This window comes from Geospiza fortis, unplaced genomic scaffold, assembly GCF_000277835.1.
Source record: "Geospiza fortis unplaced genomic scaffold, GeoFor_1.0 scaffold171, whole genome shotgun sequence".
Lineage (NCBI taxonomy): Eukaryota > Metazoa > Chordata > Aves > Passeriformes > Thraupidae > Geospiza > Geospiza fortis.
Genome location: NW_005054313.1, coordinates 7,554,188 through 7,568,284, shown reverse-complemented (window position 1 = coordinate 7,568,284; position 14,097 = coordinate 7,554,188). Strand labels below are relative to the sequence as shown.

General features: G+C 37.8%; 1 protein-coding gene across 1 annotated transcript in view; it reads left to right on the top strand.

Moving 5' to 3' along the window:
- The window catches only part of THSD4 (thrombospondin type 1 domain containing 4), a 218,354-nt gene that overhangs the window by 94,163 nt on the left and 110,094 nt on the right, over positions 1-14,097 (top strand). The window lies entirely within an intron of this gene.

The window sequence follows — 14,097 nt, the reverse complement described above, 5'->3', positions numbered from 1 at the left end:
GACTTTCTGCCATCTGCTGTGTAAATTCCATTTGCAATGAATAAATACAGTTTTTGCAAGATGGTAGCAATTTTAAACAAAATGTTACAGTGTTTAGAAAAAGAATTGTAATCTTTCAAGTGAGCTTAGTGAAAGAAATAAATTCCTAGTGAGGGGCATTTGACGCTTGACTGATGTTTCCTATATGTGTTGGCAAAAGCTGCAGAAGTGGCTCAGATGTGACTCATGAACTCAAATAGTGAAAGGTCAAGTTCAGTTTAAATAGTTGGTTTGCCAGGGGAAATCACTGATGAATACAGCCTTGTCCTCTGCATGTCCCAATTCCTCTTACTTGTGCACATCTGGACAATGCCATGTTTGTCTCTGTTCTGTTTCTTAGTACAAGCAAAGCCATGGCTTTGAATTTCCTTTCTACAGGATAGATCTGGGTGAAGTTGGTTGTGCTTTAAAGCTTTCCTTGATCTAAAACTAATTCAGAAAGGGCCAGAAACTTGTTTTAATTGCATTTCTGATCTATGACTCAGAAAACTGATAATTGAGTTGTATCTTACAAACGTATGGTCTCTATCACCCTCTGTTGGACATTCTTTTACATTACCAGAACAATAATATCCCTGTGTCACAAACCATTATCTATTTTGTTCCTAGGACCATTGTTTTTGGTTAGTATTTTCAGCTTACCTTAAGAGGAAAAAAAGATGGAAAATGCTGAAATAATAAAAGTTATTTAGAAAGATAGTAAAGAATATGATGTATGAGATGAAATAGTTCTTAAAAAAACTTGAAGTGAAAAAGCCCAACTGATTTAGAGTATTTCATTATAAGAACATATTGTCTGTCTGTGACACTGTCATAACTGGCACAAATACTAACCCAAATGCTGCAAAAAAAGCTCACTTTTCATTGAAATTATTGTGTATTCCCTGAATCCTAATGAAATTAAAACTACTTAAATTAATTAAATACCTTAAAAGTAAAACCAGACAAAGCAGGAAGAATGGGGTGATACTCTGCCTTTGCAGAAGAAAGAAGTAGAACAATGATCTTGATAATCAGCTGCATTATTTCTGTGTAAGTTTGGTTTTCTGCACACTTGAACAATATTATTTCTGATGCATTTTTTAAGTGAACACGTTTTCCTTGACAGTCCTATTGAGTTGCACTTCTGTTTTTTTATAGTCTTTATTTGGTGCCACAGCTGGGTATTCCTAATACACATGCTTGGAATATGTTTCGGTATTAGTGAGTAGATGTTGTTTTTGTAAATACATTTGCTACTCCTCTTCTAACTCTACATTTTGACAGTGCTATTAAATTAAAGAGTGACTGCCAATGGGACTTCCTGCAACTTGCTATTTAGTCACAAGTGTCTGTTTTCTTCCTTCAAGATTTTTTATCTTCTTTTGTGTGAAGTGTGTGTATCCTTACATTTCTTCTGGAGACAGTGGGTTAGTCCTACTCAGTAACTTTTAATCTTGTGAGAAAAATGCAGAGAGAAGACAGAGGAGACTTTAATAAACAAGCTAAGAGAAAAGAATGTTCTTAATAATTCTGACCTTGCCCATAGATTGAGAAAGTGCCTCTAGGGCAGAATGTTGCATGTGTCGTTGCATGTGCCTGGGACTCTCCCAGTAGGAGAAGCCGTCCCAGTACCTGGGCAGGTGTGAGCACCGACTCGAGGTGGTTTTGGAGACAGAAACCTCACCTGGGAGCTGTGAAGAAAATTGCTTTGGCAGAGATGATGGTTACCACGCGGGGGCGCGCTTTACAAAGGATCATTCAGCATTTTGCCCAAAATTCTGTTTGGGTGGGAATGTAGATACCTCTCAAAGGTGCGTGAAACAACTATTTTTTGTGTCCTGATTTTTATATTGCATTTTCTCTTGCAATGTAGTTTGTTTTCATCTTCCAGCTAACTGCTGACGTTAATAAAAAATATCTAAGCAGTTTTAAAATGCACACTGTAACTTAAGTAACAAAAGGATTGGTAATAGAGATTTTACTTGCCTAAAACAAAGAGTGCATCAGCTATTGAAAACCTTGCAAACTTTCTAGGGAGGTAACTTGTGTCAGCTATAGGAATCATAGCCAACCATGCTAAATCTCCATCAGAAAAGCAGGATGAGGCAAGGAGCTCCTATTTGGAACTGTGCTGGTGTGTGCTAATGTCCAGGTAAGATAACTGTAGATGACATTATTGATTTAAGTTTCCTTTGAACTGGTGTGAAATCTGGTGGCAGGTGGTTGGGAGTAGCAAATATTCAAGTTCAGATGAAATGACTAAGCGCTGGATCTGTATATTTGTTCTTTTCCTATTGTCCAGCAGCCTCTTGTTCTGGAAAAGACGTCACAGTCTAAAGGATGGAGCTCCTTACTCTTCCATGGAGCTGCTGTCTGAATCTATAGTTCTGCTATAAATGACCCAGGAAAACAGACCTTATCAGGATCAGATGTTGCTTACAATGGCATTTAACATTTGAAAAAACACCAAACCAACAAAAAACTCAAACCAACCAAAATGGTATTTCAAAATATCTTCATTCTAAAAGGTTTTTAACTGCTTTTGTCTGTGCTACATACATAGCACATGTCTTGGAAAAGGTTTGTTTTGCTTCGCTTTGAAGCAAAAGTAGGTGCTGAAGTGCAGCATAGAATGGCTAATCCAGATTCTGGTTCCCTCTGTGCTGCACATTCTGTTCTCCTGTCAAATGTGGTCAGGAATGTCTTACCTGCTATCAGAAGCAGCTTGAGATACAGCAAAGTAATAGAGTGTTGTGTACCTTTATTTTGTTCTTATTTCTGCAATTTTAAAAATAATTTTTCAGGTGCGGTTTGTCTTTATAAAAAGGTAGAGTATAATCCTTATCTGCAGTATGCCTTTGTCTTCATAGATTGGCTGACAGTAGAAAATACATCCCAGCTTTGAGCTTAATTGTATCACTAGAGAAGTTGTTCTGAAAGCAAATACTGTTATCTCTAATGATTAAGTGACACAAGTAGGGAATTTTATTATCCTTGAGTTATGCTTCTCTTTGAACTAGTTTGAAATCGATGTTGAAAATGATAAATCCAAAGTAAATCTGAAAATAATCTGAAGTTTTCATGAATGCTGGGTATACAGTGGAGTAGAAAATAAAATATTGCATGTTGTTGGGCCTTGGTTTTTTTCTGATTAAACAGTTTGATGTATATCAGGTTCAAAGTGAAGTCAGGTGTTTATGAATAATTAATTATTCCCTAGGTTGGAATAGTCAAATGATCACTCCAGCTTAGTTTTAAAGAAACAAGAAAAGTCCTGTGGGACAGTGGTATAAAAGGAGGCTGGGAGTGTTCATGAAGAAACATTCAGTAACACACCAGTCCCTTCACGTGGTTGTTCATAAAAAAACCTGAACTCATGATCACTGTTTTTTGTTTCTGAAATATTGGCTTTCTGTGATGGAGAAATTAAGTGTAGACAAGAAAAAAGGAGCTTGGATAAAAACAGAAAATAAGTGTGGTCTCAGCTATTCCTTTTTCTCAGTCACTTGCCAAGTATTCCTGGATGCACTCTAACAAAACCAGCTATGGTAGCCCGTAGGAGGGTAGATTGCAGCAGTCCTGCCTTCACAAATGAGGAAACCAACAAAGAGCTGTGTACTCCATACCATGGTGGAGGTGAAGGGTTTGATGTCATGTCTCTTATGCAGAAATGACTAAGATGTAGTTTATGCCTTTTAGGTAACCAGTAGAACCAAACCTGGTTTGTGTTACATTACAGCAGTTCAAAGAAAAAAAAAAACCAACCAAGAAATTTCAACCAGTTGAAATACATTTGATTTCAATGAAAGTTTGGGAAAGCAGTTGTAAAAGAGAGTCATGTAGCTAGTGCAGGACCCCTCTTCTGAGGTTAAATAGCAGAAGGAAACAAAGTAATTTAGATTTTATTGTAAAGAAACAAAGAGGGGTGCAGCAGAAATAACATTCTAAAACTCACATTTAAGGGATCTGTTAAACACCTGGGCAAGCCAGCAGTGGGGAGAAAGCTATTAAGAAGGGACTGGCTGCATAAGTATTCATTCTTGTTCTCCTATTTAGAAGAGGGGTGAAAACTTAGCAATTACTCCTGCAGTATAAATGATACCTTTTGCTGTTAATTGGCTGAATTATGTTTCTCATCCTGGAAATGTTCAAGCCATTTGACTTTCAGCATCTCATTGTGATGCTTAGCTTGGGGCTCCCAAAAAGGGCTTTTAGATTCCTCTCTGCAGAATGCTTAGAAAGATCCTTGGTTAGCTGCCTGACAGTAGAGATTGCCAGCAGACCCCCTCAGACAGGTGGTGACATGGGAGCATCTGAATTTGGCTCACTGACCCTGTGTTCTGTGGCAGTAGAGCCTCTGAATGGGCAGCATCAGCTTTGTACCATTGTCCCAGAAAAATTCTGGAAAGGGGAGCTCACTCACTGTGGGGGGTGGTGTGTTATGTATGCACAAAAATAAAAATGAAGAAGCTGTTCTTGAATTTATTGTTGTCTGCTAATGTTCATACTAGAAGACTGTCACTGTAAACAGTCACAAATCATTTTATCATGATAAATATAAGAAGAGCAAGGGGAATAAAAAAGAATTGTACAGCATTAGAGCAAGCTTGTGTATCACATATTTAATGAGAATTCTCCTTTGGTTGTGTGCTTTCGCTCTGCTTGCTTGCATGATGTCTGTTACTAGAATTTAACCTGCAGTAGAGTTGGAATGTGCAGTAAAACTTTAAATTACTATACATTAAAAAAAAGACATATGTATGTTACAGACAGCTTATTAGCAGATTGATGTGTTCTCATGGCAGGTGGGGTCATGAAGTAGAAGGGGGGCTATTTATGAACATCTGTGAGGTGAAAATAAAGGCTTTCATGTGTGAGGATTTATGAGGTGAGTGCTAAAACAATAATTGAAACAATAAATGGAATTAGTATTCATTTTAATTTGATTTGTTTTGGTACTTTCACTGTCACTTTCAATCCATGCTGCCTCCTGTGATATCTGTGGTCTGGAGAGCAGGTTTTTTTCTTTGTTTGCAGTTGTACTCCCTTGTGCTAGCAGTGGTAGCTGTGTTGACTAGTGATATTTCAGGCCTCATCTAAAAGTCAGAGTTCTTAGAAATACAGTATGGAAGTGTATTTAAGTGTATTTACTGCTAAAGGTTTGTTCATATTTTTTTTTTTGCAATACTGTTATACGTGATGACAGGTGAGTATTGGTAGTATTTTAATTACTGTTACCGCTGATAAATCACTGATTAAATGAAAAATTTATTACAATTCAGTAATTTCAGGAACTTCAGAATTTAGGCACTAGGACTTTTGCTTTGTTAATTATAATAAACTATTAGATGCCAGTACCCAGAAGTTTTAGTGAAAATAATTTTTAGAAAGCGAGGACAGTGCAGCAAAATGTTGTCTGACCTAAGCTGATTTTTACTAAGAAGCCAAAGAGTAAGTTAATGCTTAATTTTGTTTTGATGACTTCTAGGAGCAAATTGAAAATGCTAATAACTGTAACAGAATATTCCAAAATACCTATTATTTAGTCAGGAAACTGAAACAGCAATCTTGGAAATCTACAGGAAATTAAGTATTTAGGTTTTGTTTTCATTTAACTACATTATAATATTACTTTGGAGCCTGGAAAGGGTCCAGTATGTTTTTAGGCACTTCTGTTAAAACAAAGATTACAATTTTGGTAGACTGAGATGGGCAAACTTGTCACAGGAATAAATAAATCCTTGGGAAGAACATCCACAGAGGCTCTAGTTGTGTGTATGTATCTATTTTTCTTTTTATGCGGCACTTGTGCGCGCAGATATAGATGACCCAGAGGAAATAGTTGAGGAGCTGCTCTGTTTTAAAATACGCTGGAAGTATTGACTTACTGTGTTAGACCAAAACTGTGAAAACTGTAACTCTTGGGTTGGGCAGGTGCCACTGTGTGACTGTCTCATGGAGAGACCGAGTCCCTGGGCTGGGCAGAGTGGCTGCTTGCTTGTTTCAGAGAGCTGCTGTGGATGCAGATCCTTATTCCAACCAAAGTACCCAGGCTGCTCAGCAGTGGATTTCCTGTGGGACCTTGGATATTTGATTTGCCCTCTGGTTGTTGTTAGTCCAGCTTGTGCAAGGGCACTGAGTGTCTGCCGAGTGTGCAAACTGCACCCAGAAGCTTTTTTTGGATGTTGTAGCCCTGTTAAGAGCCAGTTTTTTAACCAAGGTGGAGCCCAGTAGTTTTATGCCCTCCCTTGGGTGGCTTGCTGGCAACTGGTTCTCATCTCTTCCATGTGATACATCTTTGTCCCAAATGTGTTTTTAATGTCCAGATTCTCCACCTCAAAATGAGAGTTATGGGGCAAATCTTTGCTTCATAGGATTAATGGGATTTGTTTGTCCTAATGCTAGTGAAATGTACTTAAGGCCAAATTAACAGCAGAGTGTTGTGTTCTCTGTAACAAGCTGGGTTTGTGTAATTTATGTATATTTTGACCATACTTGTCTGCAGGAAGTTGTGCTTTGCCTTTCAGCTAAACAAAGGTGGGAGAATATTCTCAGGGAAGGCAAGAATCTGAGTCTTAACCCTTTGCTGAGACCAGGGTTTGAATTTTTGTGCAGCAGGTTCATGTTTATAATTTAGATACAATTTAGTTTCACAGAAATCTATGCAGAGTTCCCTTCAGTTTAAATTTCACATTAGGGTTTTGAGCTTTTTTCAAAAGTTCAGAATAAAAAAATATCCTGGATGCCATCTGGTACCACCTCAGTCTGTGAAATTTAATAAGATTGGAGATTGAAAAATGGTGTACAGCTAGATCAAAACGAGCTTGTTCAAACTTGGTGAAATTGGATTTTTAACAGAACCTGAAATCAGCCAGATTTTTATATGGCTTCACACTGAAACTGCCTCTACAGCTCTTTTTTCTCCCCACAAGTGCCAGGGTGTCTGACTTTTGAAGTCCTAAAGAATGGAGTTACATGAATGTACAATAATTTAGTTGTTCATTTAAAGTAATGCAAATTTCCGTAATTCCATGTTTGCTGAGAGAAATCACAAACTGACAAAATCACACTTAATGGCTCATACTTCAGAAAACAAGTGATATGAGCTCAAAACCTTCTTAAAAACTCTATTGGTTTGCAAGCCCGTGGCCTATTTTGACATCTCAGACATTTTATTATTGCAACAATAGATTTTTCCTATTTGCAGCAATAACATGAAAACTTGAACAAAACAGAAATGTGATGGTATTACATAAGACTGACATATTTAATCCTTTTTATGGCCACAGGCTTCTCTCAGTCACAGGACTACACCACGTTCTTGCTGATGAAGAAGCAATGCAGTGTTCTGGGGTTCTGACAGTACGGTGTCTTTGAACAAGAGCATTTACACCTTGCTCAGTGAAGTCATCAAAATGCTTGTGAATAACTTCCTGTTCCCTCTTTGTAACACAGACACCTAATCTGTTCAAAGCCTCCTGTAAAAACCTACTCAAGCACATGCAATAAAATCGATCAATTTTATTTTTCAAGTATGGTGTATTTAAACATGTCAATAATGTTTGCCACGTGACATTGTTGGCTTCTAGTTTGAAGCAGCTTAATGTGGCACCTGGGTGATTTCACGAATTGAAAATGTGGCCAAGGTTAAAGTTGTTGTGTCCGCAATCAAGTGATCCTAATAGTTCACTGGGAGTGCTTTAGTGTGGTTTGCCTTGTGTGTAATTTTTACAAATCCTGTGAAGTGGAAACCAGAAACATACATATATATGTATGTCATAGCAGGGAAAGATAAATTTGAAACAAAAATGTGTTTTTTTTTTTAAAATACAAAATGTTTTTACAGATACTGCCTTTTTCTCTCCATACTAGAGCTGTGCCTATAATTGTAGTAACTGCTCTGTTGACCTTGCAGAAATCAGAAATGTCAGACTTGTTAGTTACTGATATTGGACTGTTGGTGATGCTATTTATATGTAGTCTGCCTTATTCTTATCAAGGTCATGAACACACAAGGAACTGTGGTGACAGAGGTGGGAATGTGCAGATCAGTTTGGTTCCTGTGCAAATATGAAAAATATCTGCAGAGTTCTAGTGGGCAACTTAAGAAACTAGTTGTGACAAAAAGCAGTCCTCTAGTTCCAAATGTTTCTGTGACAGAGGCACTTTCCTTCCCTTCCTGTCTGTGTTTATTCCCTGTAGCCCAAGCTGTCGAGGGATGTGAACTTTACACACGAGTGTAATGTATTTCTGTAGATGTTTCAAGTGTGCCTTGGTGGTATCTTGCAAAATGCAAAGTGGAAGAATTGCTTAGCAGAAACATTTTTGAAGGGGGCTAAGTTCCTGCTGTGATGTTAAATGCATGTTCTTGCAAAAGAGATGCTTCTTCTTCAACATCATCTTGACATAAGATTCCAGTAAATGAATGTAGTGTTGTTTTCCTAAAAGGCTGTTTGCCATCATACCTGAATGACTGATTTGTACCCTTTAGCACACACAGGTTGACCCAGTTATGTAGAGTGCAAAGTGCAATGAAAAGATGAATTGGAATTCTTTGGTTGTACCTTACTTGGTGATTTTGTTGATGATATTCAGAGCAGAACCAAATCTAGACAGTTCTGTCATGGATTTGCAGTCACACAGGTAAGAAAGAGCCTTCTGTGGAGGAGATAATGGGGAACTTTGGAGTCTTACACAGCTTGGGTAGTGTGAGAAGGAAATGTTGGTTTCACACACCTGTGCAGTATGTGCAGTACAGCAAATATCTTGAAGAAAACATGGTTTTAAATCAACTGCTGTTTGCTAAGGTTAGAATGTGCTTAGGGGCTGGATGTGACACTATTGCAGATTCCCAGAAAACAGTAACCACCTGTGACTATGAAGCTTGTTCATGTCAAGTAGGAAATAATGCAGCCTGGAATTGCTGCAGCTAGAGACTCAAGATAATAGGTTTGCCTTCCATTTGCTGTGGGTGAGAGGTTTTACAATTACTGTAGTTCTGTTCCTCATTGCAGTAACTAGCTGTAGCTTGAATATTGATTTTACTCAAACTAAAAAATTAAGTTTCCTAAAAGAAATCAGCCTTTTGGAAAAAGGTCATCTTTTTAGAATAGCTCTTAATTTTTCCGTGAACTTTCATGATCCAAAATAATATGAACAAGAGGCAGTGACACTGTTCCCTCGAGGAAGAGAGGTAGCTGATAGGGGGAAATTGAGTAAACATACTTATTAGAAGAGAAGCCAGGCCTGCATCTCAACAAATTCTGCAGCAAACTGATGAATTTTTAGCAATCTCATTGCTGCTGAAAGCTATTTTAGGCTAAAATTAATTAGTTCCATTAACTATTGTGCTGGGGCTTGAGATGGTGACCTTAGGAAGAACAACAGAAAGATATCTTGGACCTCTGATTTCTTCATCTGGTCCATCAGGATTCAGGACACCTTTTCTGTTGTTGCTGAGGAAAATGTCACTTCAGTGAGAATACTCCAGGCAACACATTGATAATACTGGAAAAGTATCTTGTTTTGATTGGTTTCTTTACTTTTTTTCCCCCCTTTTGGGATGCATTTAATGGTGAATTGTTTCCTTTCTGGCAGGTTCTTGGAGCAGGCAAATTTTTAGAGTGATGAATGTCTATGCTGAAGAGAACATTATTATAGGGGGAAACAATGAGGTTCTTGGAGCTACCAGTAATTCTGTAAAAACAAATAAATTTTATTCGTTCGCCTTGAAATTTGGTGCAATAAACATGCATGAATTTTTTCTGAGCATTACTATCTAGTATGTATTACATGACTTCAAAAAGGATGTGATGCCATGTAGGTTTTTGGGTGTGCCTCACCTTCCCCCTGCTTCTGGTGCCATTTGACTTCAGTGATTCTACATTGCTCAGATATATTTCTGTATTTTAGAGACTACATTAAGCTATTTTGATCAACACTTGAATTGTCTTGAGGTAAAAGTTCTACATTTTTGTCTTACTGAATATTTTTCTTCAGGGGGTTCAAGCCAGATGTACTATGCATACATAGAGGTAGTGCTTTATGTGAAGTAGAAATGTGGGTTTGGGTTTCCATAATTTTCAGTACTTAAATGCAAAGACCACTGTGTCTGAATTTACCTTAGCTATTGCAGAAGATCTCTTTGGGGTTTGTGTTGCTAGACCAGTCTCATTTTGTTACGCTTATGTATGTGACCAAAGCTGAAGAAGAACTTGGCTAACCTTTCCCACATTTTTAAAAATAGAAGTCCTCACATTCATGCAGTTATTTCATGATTTAAAATTCTCATAAACAGTGCATGTAAAAAAAGTTTTATGTAGTAAAATAGTAGAAGGACTGAATGTGAAATATTAAGAGGTATGAAAGAATAGACATTCCCTAAAGCTTATTTAAATGACATGTGAACACAGGCAAATTGGTCCCTAAATCTGGGGTCTTAAAATATTAATTTCAATGTCTGTTAAGAGGGAGGAAACAACTGTTAAAATATATTCAGGTGGCCTTGCCCAACCATTGAGTATTATAAGGTATTGTCATCTCGTGCTGTGCTGAATGGAGGAAGTACTTATGCACTGAAACAGTATGAGTGTCTGAATAGCTGGCTTTTAGAACCTTAGTTGGTATGGTGACCTGCATGGAAGCATCCTAAAATATCTGTATTCTGTAAGACCAGAAAATAGTCATAATTGTATATATCTCCTACCATGGCAAGGCTTCATTTTAAAGGGATTGTTGCAGTTTATGCTCATATTTCAAGAAATGGAGCATGACTGAAAAGTCTTTGACCTGTGGAAATCCTACCTGCATGAGGATATTGTTTTACAGCCTATAGAATTTTATTAAAACAAATAAATTTTATTACTGCAAGACTTGTTTGTTTAGAGTTGGCTGTATGTGGCAGATGCAGTTTATCTTACGTGCCTGAAGTTTGTCAAGTCCCTTTGCCAACACAAAGTCCCAGTGTGATGGACATGACTTCTGAACTCTGCAATGTTTGCAGTGGGCTCCTAGACTGCTCCAAGGTCATTCACCTCTGTTATGGGCACTAATGAATTTGTACAGCTACTGAGGCTAGACTGGAGCTTGGAATTGCTTTTGTAGGGTTCTTTCCCCATCTGGTACATTTATAAAGCTTAAATTTCTATTTTCTAGGAGAGCAAGACATTTTTTTTTGAAGTTACTGTTTTGCAAGTAGTACTTGTACATTGTGGCATACATCATGGATGCTTTACTGCTACTGTTTGTGCTGCTGGAGACCAGATACTGGATAGAACCAATTAAACCAGTCCAAAAGGAGATTATAAACAGCAGTGTTAACTAACTGCATCTTGCTGGACTGTAAAATGCTTGACTTCTTGTGCAGGGCTTTTTAAAATGTGTGCTTCCAATTGTTATTGCTTAACCTTTCAATTGTACCAGATACTTAAAGCACTGGATATTTCTTTACTTTTCAGGAGCCATTACAGCAAACTATGATGTATTTTCTGTGAATCTAATGTATTAGGAGTTTAAAGTCTCATGTTTTTGTAGTTATATTAGTGAAAACAGTGCTTAAGAAAAGCTTCAGGCTTATTTTGCACTATGAGTCATTGTTAAAAAATGGGTTCATCTTATTTGTTTTCTCCTGCAAGGCACCTTTGCTGAGTAAAGTATAACTGAAACTTGATCCCTCAGAAAATGTGTTTAGTTTAGTTGTTCTTCTAATGTTAAACTTTCTGGTAACCATTTTATAAAACCACATAAAAATCTTACCAGGTTTTTGGCACTTAGACATGACAGTTCAAATGGCCATTCTGAGAGAGAAATAATTATTCTGGTTTTATGAAATAGAAAGCTTTTGGGTTTGGTTTTTTTTCAGAACCTTATTATCTTTATCTACCCTGATTATTAAGAAGGATGAGGAGGACTCATCAGTCTTGGAAAAATCTCACTCCTCATGTATGTTTAAATCATCTTAATAATCTGAATGAAACCATTGCCACTTCATATACTAGAGGCTCACATCTGCCTTTGTCACTACTCTCTTTTGAACATCTGTGATGCAAAGGGGAGGAAGTTGAAAGTCCTCAGTTTCACCATTTCCATTGTGTCCCAGCCCTCAAGTTTTTCTGTCTAACATGCTGTAGAAGTTTAAGCTGCAGGACTGAATTCTTGATTACAGAAGTGCACCTTGTTGAAATTCTATTCCAAATTTAGACTTTGCATACATTGTTCTAAAACTATTTATTATAAAGTTCAACCCAATAACAAGTGAGGGAGGTGTCAGTGCTTAGCAGCATTGGAGAATTGTATTCCTTAGTAACTGGAAAAATGACGAGAAACAGCATAAACACACAAAATGCTTATGGCTTTTCTTTTACTTATGATTTCTAACAACTTCATTGAATGAATATTCCTAAAAGTGCTCAATTTAGGTTTGAAAATATCTTGGTAGAATTCAATAACTGGATTGCCAGCTAACTCTGATTGTTGGGACTTTCTGTAAGGATAGTTAAATTATTTGTTATGTTGTACATATTTCCTAGAAAGCTGCTGTGCCTTCTTACAGCTCTACTGAACATTTGTTCTCCATTCTGTTTTTTTCCTTTTTAAGGGCTTGGGACCAGGCCAAAGAGCACAAGTATGCTTACATGGACCTTGATTTTTAAATGCATGCCTAACTAAGCAAGTAAGCAGTCCCATTGAAGTCAATGGGATTAGGTGCATACTTGGAGTTAGGTGCAGGCTTAAGTGCTTTGATGAATTGAAGCTTTGCTGACTGACTGAGTCTTGTAACACAAGAAAGCATTTCCAAGCACAGATATACTAATGAAAATGCTTTACTAATGTATCTCACATGGATACAATCAGAAACACATATTTAATAGGGGAAAAAGTTACAGTAGATGAAAAAATAGTTAACGACGCAAAATCCCTGAGGAATAGTGCCCACTGCTGTTGCACTGAAGTAGGAAGTACAGCATCTGCAGCATTTTTTTGTTTATTTCAGTGGGAAATAATTGCAGCAAACCTAACACAGAGAGCTGTGGTGGCAGTAGTTTATCAAGTCTTGAACAGCATCATTCCAAAATCTGGCAATTACTCACATGGGGCTTTTGGCTCTGTATTTTTACTGGCTTTCTGCAAACTAGCAATTTCCTTGAGTGATCTTACTTCTGAATGTAACATTTTCTCTGGCTTTTTAGTGGTTCCCAAGCAGAAATCTGTATTTGGGTAAACAAAGCAATGCTGTGACTGTTTTCCAGCAAAAAGAGAATTCATAGAAACTATAAAGCAAATCAGTCTGTTTCTGAACTGGAGCCTTTGAGAGAGATCTCACAGCTGTGTAGTGATCAGCAGATCCTATGACAGTGAGAGGATGTAATCAATGTGTTCATTTGCAGTCAAACCCATGCTTTGCATCTTTTCTGCACCAAAGCCTTGCATGCCAGTCAGCCTTCAGCCTTCCCAGCTGTGGGAGCTCACCTTTGTCTGCTGCCTTTGAAATGGTGTCTTTTGATTGCTCTGATTGTGTTTGTGGTGGCAGGGAAAGCCCTGACTCTGCCTGGGAGGGGAAGGCCAAAAGCCATGACAGGACAAGGAAAGCTGCTTTATTCCTGCAGCTCCCTGCTGTCTGCTGCTCTCTAAGAATAAAGCAGGAGCACTGACCGGGCCACAAGGAGGCTGTGAGCAGGTGAGGAAGGAACCCATTCTAGCCAGGTTGCTCAAATAACTCCCCAGACAGGGATATAAGAGATGTTTCCATACCCAAATTTTCTCTGTTGCCATGGCATGATAAAAATAAATATTGTTCAGGTCTTAACTCATATGAGCATTTTAAATCGTCAGTTTGTGCTTGTGCACATACTGTGAAACCAGATGATCTTTTCTTAATCTTTGAAGACTTGGTTTTTCTGGAGACCCTTTTCCCCCCTCTAACAAGCCTATTTAAGTAACTGCACAAGTTTACAAGCAAAATCAAGGAACTTTGCAAAGCCCTAGAAGGTCTTTATGGGTCTCATGAGGGCAGTGGCCCCTACTTTGAGACCATCTGCTGTACACAGTATCAGGTACTATGTAATTGAATGCTTTTCA